At 45.0% G+C, this 10,759-nt stretch overlaps 1 long non-coding RNA gene and 1 other non-coding gene across 3 annotated transcripts; both read right to left on the reverse strand.

The window, feature by feature from the left end:
- Nucleotides 1–336: 336 nt before the first annotated feature.
- Nucleotides 337–10,126, reverse strand: LOC117195922 (uncharacterized). 2 transcript variants are annotated; one of them, XR_004475817.2, is made up of 4 exons: nucleotides 9,924–10,126; nucleotides 1,881–2,415; nucleotides 1,558–1,599; nucleotides 337–1,404 (listed from the first exon to the last, which is right to left on the reverse strand). It is a non-coding gene; the product is annotated as an uncharacterized LOC117195922 (long non-coding RNA). The 2 variants fall into 2 exon arrangements; XR_004475815.2 differs by lacking the exon at nucleotides 1,558–1,599.
- LOC117196226 (small nucleolar RNA SNORA17) lies at nucleotides 1,333–1,458 on the reverse strand. Its single transcript, XR_004476307.1, has one exon. It is a non-coding gene; the product is annotated as a small nucleolar RNA SNORA17 (small nucleolar RNA).
- Nucleotides 10,127–10,759: the final 633 nt, after the last annotated feature.

Consider the following 10,759-nt stretch of genomic DNA (forward strand, 5'->3'; position numbering starts at 1 on the left):
ATTAACTCAGAATTTTGTTTAGGGTACTCTTTGTGATCAAAACTTTGAAGCCCAATGGTAGGGACCATAAAATAAATGAAGACATCTCTATCTTATAATACTTAGAGGATCCTTTAACTCAAGATTTGTGAACATGGCAAAAAGATTAGTTTAAAAAGATGGAAACTCTCACTCTTGTAATGACAAATTCATGAAGTACTTATTGATCACAATAAAGTGGTGAATAGGGTTTGTGTTTAAGCTCATTTTCAATACTAGTTCTTAAATTTTAAAAAGTTACCTTTAATTATCAAACTAATGAGGACTCATAAGAAAAGACAGTCAATATAAGGGCAGTTGTCTTTCTTTTTTTTTTTTTTAGTAGAACATAAATTCATTCATGCTTCTCCTTATGAACTGCTACTCTTCCTAAGACTCTTTAATTTTGAAGGAGCTGTCAGCTATGATGGCTGTGGATGAAGAGACTTCTTCCAGGACCAGCCCAGGTCCCCTGCCACTTTGACAAATCTGAAGAGTGAGGTCCCTGGCTTGGCAACCCCTAAAGCCAATGAGCCGCTAGAGACCCACGATCAGGAATGCACTTCCCCATTTCTGTTTGACGTTGCTCCTTGTTTCTTTTCCTCAGCCCACCTCTTCTCTGGGTCTGACCCTCAGCCTATTATGACTTAGGTTTGGCCCGAGAACATAGAAGAATCTTCAGATGGAGACAATAATCTTGGAAACAAAATGGCAACATCATTTGAGTGGTTTCCATGGATTTTCTTTGGAGATAGTTGATTGAGCATCTCCTAAGCCACCTGAATGGTTCAAAATGCAGAGTTCAGTATTTCCTATCTGACTAGGGTTAGGTCTTTATCGAGATCACCATGGCAATCTGTTCTGAAGTATGAAAAGGGCCTGTTTAAGGCCAGCTATTAAAGAGAAGGCACGTACCCAGGTTTGGCACATAGACTGGTATCTGCTCCTTTCTAAAGACAGCACTTTCTGTTTCCAAAGTGAAAATAGATAAACAAATTTTATTTATTTATTTATTTTATAAATTTATTTATTTATTTTATTTTTGGCTGCATTGGGTCTTTGTTGCTGCGCACGGGCTTTCTCAAGTTGTGGCGAGCAGGGGTTACTCTTCGTTGTGGTGCAGCCTTTTCAATGTGGTGGCTTCTCGTTGTGGAGCACAGGATCTAGGGCGTGCAGGCTTCAGTAGTTGTGGCGCACGGGCTTAGTTGCTCTGTGGCATATGGCATCTTCCCGGACCAGGGCTCGAACCCGTGTCTCCTGTATTGGCAGGCGGATTCTTAACCACTGCACCACCAGGGAAGTCCTTTTCTGTCAAGTGTCGGACTATCAATCATCCAGACGTCCACAGAACACCGAGCGTAGACAAGGCTCTCTTCTCTTTGCCACCTAATGACACAAATGTGACACGGCAGCCACATCTGCAACGTCTCTAGCGGCAGAACAAATTTTAAATGACCTGATAAGGATAATCAAATAGTGTATTGAGAAGTTAAAGAATGACTATTCCCCAGGGAGTTAAATTATAATACTTAAGTTTACCTTCACTGTATTTTCTAATGTTCAAGATTACTTTAAAGGATCCTATAAATATCAAAATAGTAAAATAAAATTATTTAAAATAGGGTGAGATTATTCCCTAAAGGTCAGAAAACATATAAATAAAGGATTAAACTAAATGGCTTCTGGACACTGTTGGCAATGACTAGTTCGTTTCTAGTATATGGGTGCTCTGGAAGGGATGGAGCGTAAAGGAGGGTCTAGAACTGGCTCTTCCCCATCTCATCTCAGTGTTCCTGCTTCCCATCCTGTCTCCCCTACTCCTCCTGCAACAGACAGGATATCCTGGGTTCGCGGAGCATCACCTTAGCTGGAGACCCAGGGTGAGACGGGAGAGGGACCGTCCTGTTCTGTGTGAACAGCAGCTGCAGAGGAGACATCCCTGCTGCCCCTTCTCCTCCCACCAGGCTGGTGGAGACTCAAGAGAGATGATAGGCGGGGAGTGGCCTTTCCCTCCCTGGGATGAGGCCGTGGTCTGTGTGCAGCTGGGGATGAGGGAGTAGGGAGAGGGGGGAGGGGGACCGCGGTCCCTTCCCCACCCTTCTCTGTGCACTGCAGGGGCCTCAACCGGCAGGTTGGTAGGACCTGGAAAAAGCTTACCTCTGTTGTTGCCTCAGGCATTCACAGAAGCTCCATTAATAGCTCTGGTACCTTCGGCCATCCACTCTCAGAAAAGACAATGAGATTATGTGTGTCAAAGTGCAAAAAGAAATCTAAGCGCATTTACAACATTCCTCTCACCTCCCTTCTATCCTCCTTGTTCCTTGGCTACCAGGCTTTGGGAATACTGAGTGGAGGTGCCACACTGAAGGAACCAAGGTAGAGGATAGAGCCCTCTCCCTAGGAGAGAGCACAAGAAGGAAAATTTAGGAAGGAGGAGGGGGGTGGGAGGAAATAAACAAGTCAAACACGAGAGGATATTTGTCTTTCTCTGTCTGATTTACAGATTATATTCCATTAAAAGTTATTGCAAAATAATGGCTATATTTCCCTGTGCTGTGCAATGTATCCTTGTTGCTTACCTATTTTATATATAGTAGTTTGTGTCTCTTAATCCCATGTCCCTATGTTGTCCCTCCCCTCTTCCCTCTCCTCACTGGTAACCACTATTTATTTTCTATATCTGTGATTCTGTTTCTGTTCTGCATATACATTTGTTTGTATTTTTTTGGATTCCACATATGTTTTACAATCTTTCTCTAAGGAGCTATTTCTCCACACTGCAGTGAATTAGGACATTGCCTTAAATGAAAGGAGGAAATAAATTACAGGATGAGTACATGGGCTCATGGGCGCATATGGATGACAGCTTTCTTCAGCTGTGATGCTTGGAATAGTAATTCTATGCACTTAGCACTTAGTTCTTAGTATACTTCAGATGGAGTTTGGAAAAGACAATGCCCATCTTCTATCCAGAGATTTGCAACACACATGAACTTTTTTCTTTTTTTTTAATATTTATTTATTTTGGCTGTGAAGGGTCTTAGTTGCGGCACGTTGGATCTTTGTTGTGGCATGCGGGATCTTTAGTTGGGGCACGCTGGCTCTTAGTTGCGGCCTGTGGACACTTAGTTGCGGCATGCATGCGGGATCTAGTTCCCTGACCAGGGAGCGAACCCGGGCCCCCTGCATTGGGAGCACAGAGTCTTACCCACTGGACCACGAGGGAAGTCCCACACACAAACCTTTTATAATTCTGCAGTAACCACAGATATTCAACTCAACTAGAAATCCCATTGAACTCACTTTGGGAAACGGTCTGATCCAGGAGGGACTAGACTGGTTTGTGTTGACATTGAATATATTTGAGTGAATTGAAAACCAGAATCTGTAACCAGAGTCAGAAAAAAGAAAAAAAAATCTCTAAAAAAAAACTAAATTGCGTTACTTAGAAGATTTGCTGGATGATACTCCGCTTTTCCTTCTAATAGCTCTTGGAGTTTTTATCTGAGTTTTATGGTGATTACTTTAAGAGCGTGCTAGGTACCTTGAAAGGCTTTTTTCCCAGCCTCTGTGCTCTCCTGCTGGTTAGATGCCTCTTCCTCTAACTCAACAGTCCCAGGGGGATTTTCCCATTTTTCAAGATGCCTGTTCCTTCTTTCTTGCTTTCTTTACCCAGAGTTTGTTTTGAACGGGTTCTCGCTTCTTCTTTCTTACGTGTTACTGAAACCATGCAACCCAGATTGGGACTTGAACTCACTGTATTTTTTGTTGTTGATGAATTTTTTTTTTTAAACTTTATATTTTAGGACTTTTTAAAAAATATTTATTTATTTATTTATTTATTTATTTTTGGCTGTGTTGGGTCTTCGTTTCTGTGTGAGGGCTTTCTCTAGTTGCAGCAAGTGGGGGCTGGCCACTCTTCATCGCGGGATGCGGGCCTCTCACTGTCGCGGCCTCTCTTGTTGCGGAGCACAGGCTCCAGACGCGCAGGCTCAGTAGTTGTGGCTCACGGGCCCAGTTGCTCCACGGCATGTGGGATCTTCCCAGACCAGGGCTCGAACCCGTGTCCCCTGCATTGGCAGGCAGATTCTCAACCACTGCGCCACCAGGGAAGTCCTGTTGTTGAATATTATTTTATTTTTTTTATACAGCAAGTTCTTATTAGTTATCCATTTTACACATATTAGTGTGTACGTGTCAATCCCAATCTCCCAGTTCATCCCACCCCCACCCCCACCCCTGCCGCTATCCCCCCTTGGTGTCCATAAGTTTGTTCTCTACATCTGTGTCTCTGTTGAACCCACTGTCTTTTAATTGTGATCACACACCTGGTCTCAGGACTTAATGAACCTCAGGTTCTTTATGTCTTGTCGCAGAAAGAATTCAGTGAGAGACAAAGTAAGAAGTGGATTTATTTAGAGAGAAATACACTCCATAGACAGAGTGTGGGCCATCTCAGAAGGTGAGAGGCCCCGAAACATAGGGTGGTTAGTTTTTTACAGGCGGGGTAATTCCATAAGCTAACGAGTGGGAAGATTATTCCAACTCTATTGGGGAAGGCGTGGGGATTTCCAGGAATTGGGCCACTGCCCACTTTTTTTTGACCTTTTATGGTCAGCCTCAGAACTGTCATGGCACTGGTAGGTGTGTCATTTCACATATGCTGATGTATTACAATGAGTGTATAATGAGGCTCAAAGTCTACTGGAAGTCGAATCTTCCGTCATCTTGGACCTAGTTGGTTCTAACCAATTTTTGTCATAGGCTATATCTTTTAAAGGTTGTGCCCTGCCCCCTTCCCTCCTGTTTCATTATCTCGGCCTCAGACCAATTCCAATCCACTGTGGCACTCTGCTCTGGCTTCTGGTGCCCAGCTTGGGCAGTGCCACCGTCTTCTTTAAGTTTATGGAGGGAATTTGAAATTCACTGAGGTCTCTGAGCTGTGGAATGAAGGAAGCGGTAACAGAAGGAACTAAGGCTATCTCGGAGAAACACTGCTGAACATCCAGATAGGTCCACTGGGTCTGTGGATCACAGTTTGGGTCAACTTGAGGGCACTGGAGCCACCCTATCTTCTGAAATACACTCTGTACCCTTGTAGAATGAAAGACTGAAAGCTGCCAGGGAGTCTCAGAGCTGGAAGGGCTGCAGGGAGCAGTCAGATTCCTGACTTAGAACCCAATTCACATTCACCACAGGGCAAGACATGTATTCAGAGGTGTTTTTCCCAGTTCCTCTTATTCTCTCTTTTTTTTAAAAATTAATCCCTTCCTTCCGCTTAATATCTATTTATGTTTTCCTCACAAGACCACTGTATAAAATTATAGGCTTAAAGAGAGGAAATCAAAGCTTTGGAAACTCTGTGGCTGGGTCGCAACAAAGACTCTCCTTGATCAAACTCTAGTCAGTCTCCTCTGAGACAGCTTCTCGACTAAACCCCAAACTTGGTCTATAAAAATGCAGACTGCCCCCCCAACCCACACCCCACCCTGCCCCCTGGCCCACACCCACTATGAGACTTGAACAGACACTGGCTTAGTTTCCAGCAGCTCAAGACCACATCCCGAGGGTAACTCCAGCTCCCCCTTAAAATTGCTGCTTGAAAAAGCTCAGTGTTGCCAGGAGAATTTACTGTCTGTTCCAGCCCAAAGTGGGAATAGGGAGGTAGGCTGCTGAGCCCTCCCACTGAGCAGTTACTTTAGAAAGCTTGCAATTATAAATGCTTTCTCTGCCCCTTTGAGACAAGAATCTCCTACCACCCAGAATTGACTTTTCAAGGACCTGAGGGCTGTCTCTTTGAGATGCAAACATTCAAGGAGATAAGGTCACAGTCTGCTCCCGGGCTCCTGGCTATCTTTCCTAACTGATATCACGGCCTCCTGGAGAAGTTTGTTCCTCCTCTGTGTAAGCACCAATAGACAGCCCCAGACGGCCTAGTCATGTGGACCAACCCCCTTCCCAGCCCCCAGTGCATTTCCTGAGCACACGTCAGTCTGGAAAGGTCTCCAGCCTTTTGTTTCAGCTAAGTTGAAGTCAGTTCACACTGGACTCTTTTCCCTATTGCAATAGTTACTATTGAATAAAATCTACCCTTACTGCTCTAACTAGATTCCAGCTTTGTTTATCCTTGACGGTCAGTGTGTTGTTGGCATTCAGCTTCTCCTGACCTCCATGTGCCCTTGACTTGTTATCATTCCTCCCAGGTTTTCATCTTTCTTTTTCACTGAATATTGGAAGAGCAACGGTCAGATTCTCCTGGCAGAGGATAAATCTGGTTAAGAGGATGAATCTGAAGCATAATAGAGGGTGTGTGATAGACCTTGGCTAGATTATAATCATTAGCATATTATCTGATTTCTTTCTGAATGATTGACTCAAATGTTGGGTAGGACAATAAAAATTCATTTTCTCTTTGCTGTTTCTTTTCTCCTTTCCTCAACCTTTTCTGTTCTTCCTGCTTATCCTTTCTGTAACAGGGTTTAACCAAAATATTACACTGGAGGTCTTAAATTATATTTGATGTATGACATGAAATGCATTTTCCCGACATAGCTCTGTTATCTAAAAGACTGCATTTATGTTTTGGTGACACAACCAAGCCAAAGATCAGGAGAAGGTAGGCTTTACTAATTGCAACAGGTAAGAAGAACCCCGGGGATATTTTCCAAATCAGTGTCTCTCCGAATAGCAAAATTCGGGAAGTTTTAAGCTAAGGGGGTACATGCATATTAATGAAAGGGCTTGTCAGTTGACAGAGTCCAGGCATTCATTGACTGAAGTTATGAGGGTCAGAAAAGGTCAATGTCGGGCTTCCCTGGTGGTGCAGTGGTTAAGAATCTGACTGCTAATGCAGGGGACGAGGGTTCGAGCCCTGCTCTGGGAAGATCCTACATGCAGTGGAGCAACTAAGCCCGTGCACCACGACTACTGAGCCTGCGCTCTAGAGCCCACGAGCCACAACTACTGATCCCACGTGCTACATCTACTGAAGCCTACGTGCTCTAGAGCCTGTGCTCGGCAACAAGAGAAGCCACCGCAATGAGAAGCCTGCACATCGCAACTAGAGAAAGCCCGTGCACAGCAAGGAAGACGCAAAACAGCCAAAAATAATAAATTAAAATAAATAAATTAAAAAAAAAAAAGGAAATGCCAATGTCATCATCCCTTAGGTTCCAGCTGTCCTGGTGGTTGAGTGCTTCAGGCTAATCTTTACCATTGCAACAGAACTGGGAGTCTTTACAACTGATATATTATCTTTACTATTGTTACCTGTCTTGCCTGATAACAGTCCTTTGTTTCTGCATTCTTTGTTCCCTTAAGATCGTTAATAACTGAGACCTTTTCAAGGGCAAGCCTTGGGGCCAGGCCGAGATCACAAAATGGCTTAGGCCAAAAATGCTTTCTCTTCTGTCAAGAAAGCCATGCCTGGTTCTCTTTCTCCAGGGACCCCCTACCCTATCTGCTTACATCTCTACTTAGCTAGAGTAAACCTTCTGAGCTCTAACCATCCCCTTTCCATGCCAGTTCAGGAGGATTGAAGGAAGGCCCAGGGTAGGATATTTCAAGGTTACTGCCCCACTCGAGTGTCAGTGTGACAGCTGATATTGTCAATTGAGGCCAGAAGTGACTTAGTGAGAACCAGAACGTGGGTGGGATGACTTGACTGGACGTCTTGCCTGCCCTAGTGTGGCCCCTTGCAGAAGGGAAAGCCCAGAGTTATCATTGAGAAGCTGGAGGGGTTGGGTGAGTATCCTGTCACCCATCTGCGATTTAGTTTAGTGACTGTGGATCTCCCAGATTTCCCTGTCTATACCAACATGCCCATTCACCGCTGTGGTTGTCAAGGATAAGCTACCAGGGACTTCCCTGGTGGTGCAGTGGTTAAGAATTCGCCTGCCAATGCAGGGGACACGGGTTTGAGCCCTGGTCCACGAAGATCCCACATGCCGCGGAGAACCTAAGCCCGTGAGCCACAACTACTGAGCCCGCACGCCACAATTACTGAAGCCCGCGCGCCTAGAGCCTGTGCTCCACAACAAGAGAAGCCATTGCAATGAGAAGCCCGTGCACTGCAAGGAAGAGTAGTCCCCGCTAGCCGCAACTAGAGAAAGCCCACGCACATCAGTGAAGACCCAACGCAGCCCCAAAACAAATAAATAATTTTTTTTTTAAAAAGTGACTATAAGAAAAAAAAGGGATAAGCTACAAGATGGGCATCTCTGCCAACCAGACCAGCAAAACAGAGACTGAGGAGTGTCACACCAATGACAAAATCCAAACTTCCATGTGGGACAACATTCTTCAACCACAAACCCTAAGTACCTCCAGGAAATATTGTAGGACATTTAAAGAAGTGTATAGTAAACACTTGGTAAGTGTTAACTATGTTACAGGCACTGTGTTAAACACTTTATAAACATTATCTCATTTAATCCTCTCAAGATCCTGTGTGGGTAGGTTCTGTTACTACCGTCATTTATAAAGAAGACGGACCTGGGAGAAGGTAAGTAATTTACCCAAGTGACAGAGCAAGGACTTGAACTTATGGTGTGATCCCTTCCCACCTCTCTGATTTTATACCCTTACCAGGTGGGCCCTCTCTCGCTCTCTTTTTCAGAGCCCAGGTGGTCTCTTGGTCACCGCACTGAACTTCTGGCTCTTGCTCCTAAAGCCAAGTACACTCTCTTCTAGCCAAGTACACTCTCTTCTAAGACCTGAGCACATGCTGGTCCCTCGGCCTAGACTCATCTTCCCTCAGATAACACGTGGATTTCTCCCTCCCTTCACCCAGGTCTCAGTTCAAATATCAGCTTTTCGATAAGGTCTTCTTTAATTCTCCTATCTATAATGGCATCCCCAACACTTGCCAATTTTCTTTTTTTTCTTTTTTTGCGGTATGCAGTCCTCTCACTGTTGTGGACTCTCCCGTTGTGGCAGGCTCCAGACACGCAGGCTCAGCGGCCATGGCTCACGGGCCCAGCCACTCCGCGGCATGTGGGATCTTCCCGGACCGGGGCACGAACCCGCGTCCCCTGCATCGGCAGGCGGACTCTCAACCACTGCGCCACCAGGGAAGCCCTTAGAGATAATTTTTTCAGCCAGGACTTCTGCCCCCAACTCCACCCTGTGACTGGCAACTTAATATCTCCACTTGGCTGTCAGTCAGCTTCCTCAAACTCCCTGAGGTTCTACCCCAAAGGGAGCTCAGATCCCTCAGATCCTGCCTTACCCCAATGTGCTGTTCCTGCAGTCTTCCTCATTTCAGTGAATGGCAACCCTATTCTTCTGATCCCTTGAAGAAAAACCTTAGAGTCACTTTTCACGTCTTTCCTTTTCTCACACTTCCTACCCAAACTGTCAGCAAATCGTACTCTCTACCTGCAGCAGATATCCTGGCTTCAACCACTTCTCACAGCCTCTACCCCTGCCTCCTGTCCTACTCACCTTTGCTTCTCACCTGGGTTATTGCAAGAATCTCCTAACTGATCTCCCTGCTTCTGGCCCAAGTCTCTTTGTTCCCCCACAGAGCAGCCAAAGTGATCCTCTTAAAATATTAGTCAGATCACATCACTCATCTGCTCAAAACCCACCAATAGGCTTCTATCTCACTTCGTAAGAGCCAGAGCCCTCCCAGTGGGCCAGTATCTCTGCACTGTCTGTGCTTCCTTACCTTTCTGACCTCCTAGATAACTGGAATAAATAACTGCAATATCTGTTGGAAGAATGAATGAATTCACAGCAAGATCTGCTCATTCATCTGTTTGTTATCTGTCTTTCTCCACCTGAATGTAAACACCATGAATGTAGAGACTTGCACGTAGTAGGTACCCAATAAATATTGATAAGATGAATGAACGTCTGACTATCTGAACTCAGACTATCTGACTATGAAGACATCCGCTTACCCCACTGTACACCACATCGTAGAACAGCTGGACTTTGGGGCTCTCTGGTTTTATGATACCCTCCGAACCTTCCCCGCATCATCATTTTTCACTTCTCCCCAGCCATTTGCCACTATATTACCCTGCTTTCCTCTCTTAAAAGAGATTTCACGGTGTTAAGTTTTCCTTCTATGCTAATGGTTACCAAACTCAGAATTTCAGGTTCCAGACCTGAATTTTCAAACAGCTGCTGTGATGAAACCTGGTCCTTGAGAACAAAGTAAAAAAACTCTTGCCGTGTTCCAGCACACAGTGTGCACACAATCAAGGTTAGTTCCCGTTCCTTTCTTAGGACACAGAAAAGGTGCACATCGGTTCCAGTTTACGCTGGGGTGCAGATGCGGGAGGCGGGGGACCAGGAGTGGGGTGGCTCTTCGGTCAGCAGAACATCTCCATTTTATATTATGCCTGCCCTGTAGGCTTCGCCTCACTTGCATCAACCTGCAGAATGTGGAAGTGAAAAATCTGTCTCTGGCCACCCTGCCCCCGCTTAGGCACTCCTACTTCCTTCCTCTTCGCTGTAAGATTAGGTGCTCTTCCTCCCTGGACAGGAGGCACACACACGTCTTTTGGGCATGTTCTTGAGTGTTTCAGCAGAAGCAGACTTCCAGCCACCTCCCGCTAGCTCCGTGATGCAAGTCACATCACTTTTTTCCTTTTGGTAAAAATCAGTTCCTCATCTGTAGAATGGGTACACTATTCACTCTATGTTGTGAGGTTCAAATTATATAATAGGATGCAGTAGTACTTTAAAGATATTAGGCATATACACTTTTTATTTATATTGAAATAAAAGT

Source organism: Orcinus orca, chromosome 4 (assembly GCF_937001465.1).
Source record: "Orcinus orca chromosome 4, mOrcOrc1.1, whole genome shotgun sequence".
Classification (NCBI taxonomy): Eukaryota; Metazoa; Chordata; class Mammalia; order Artiodactyla; family Delphinidae; genus Orcinus; species Orcinus orca.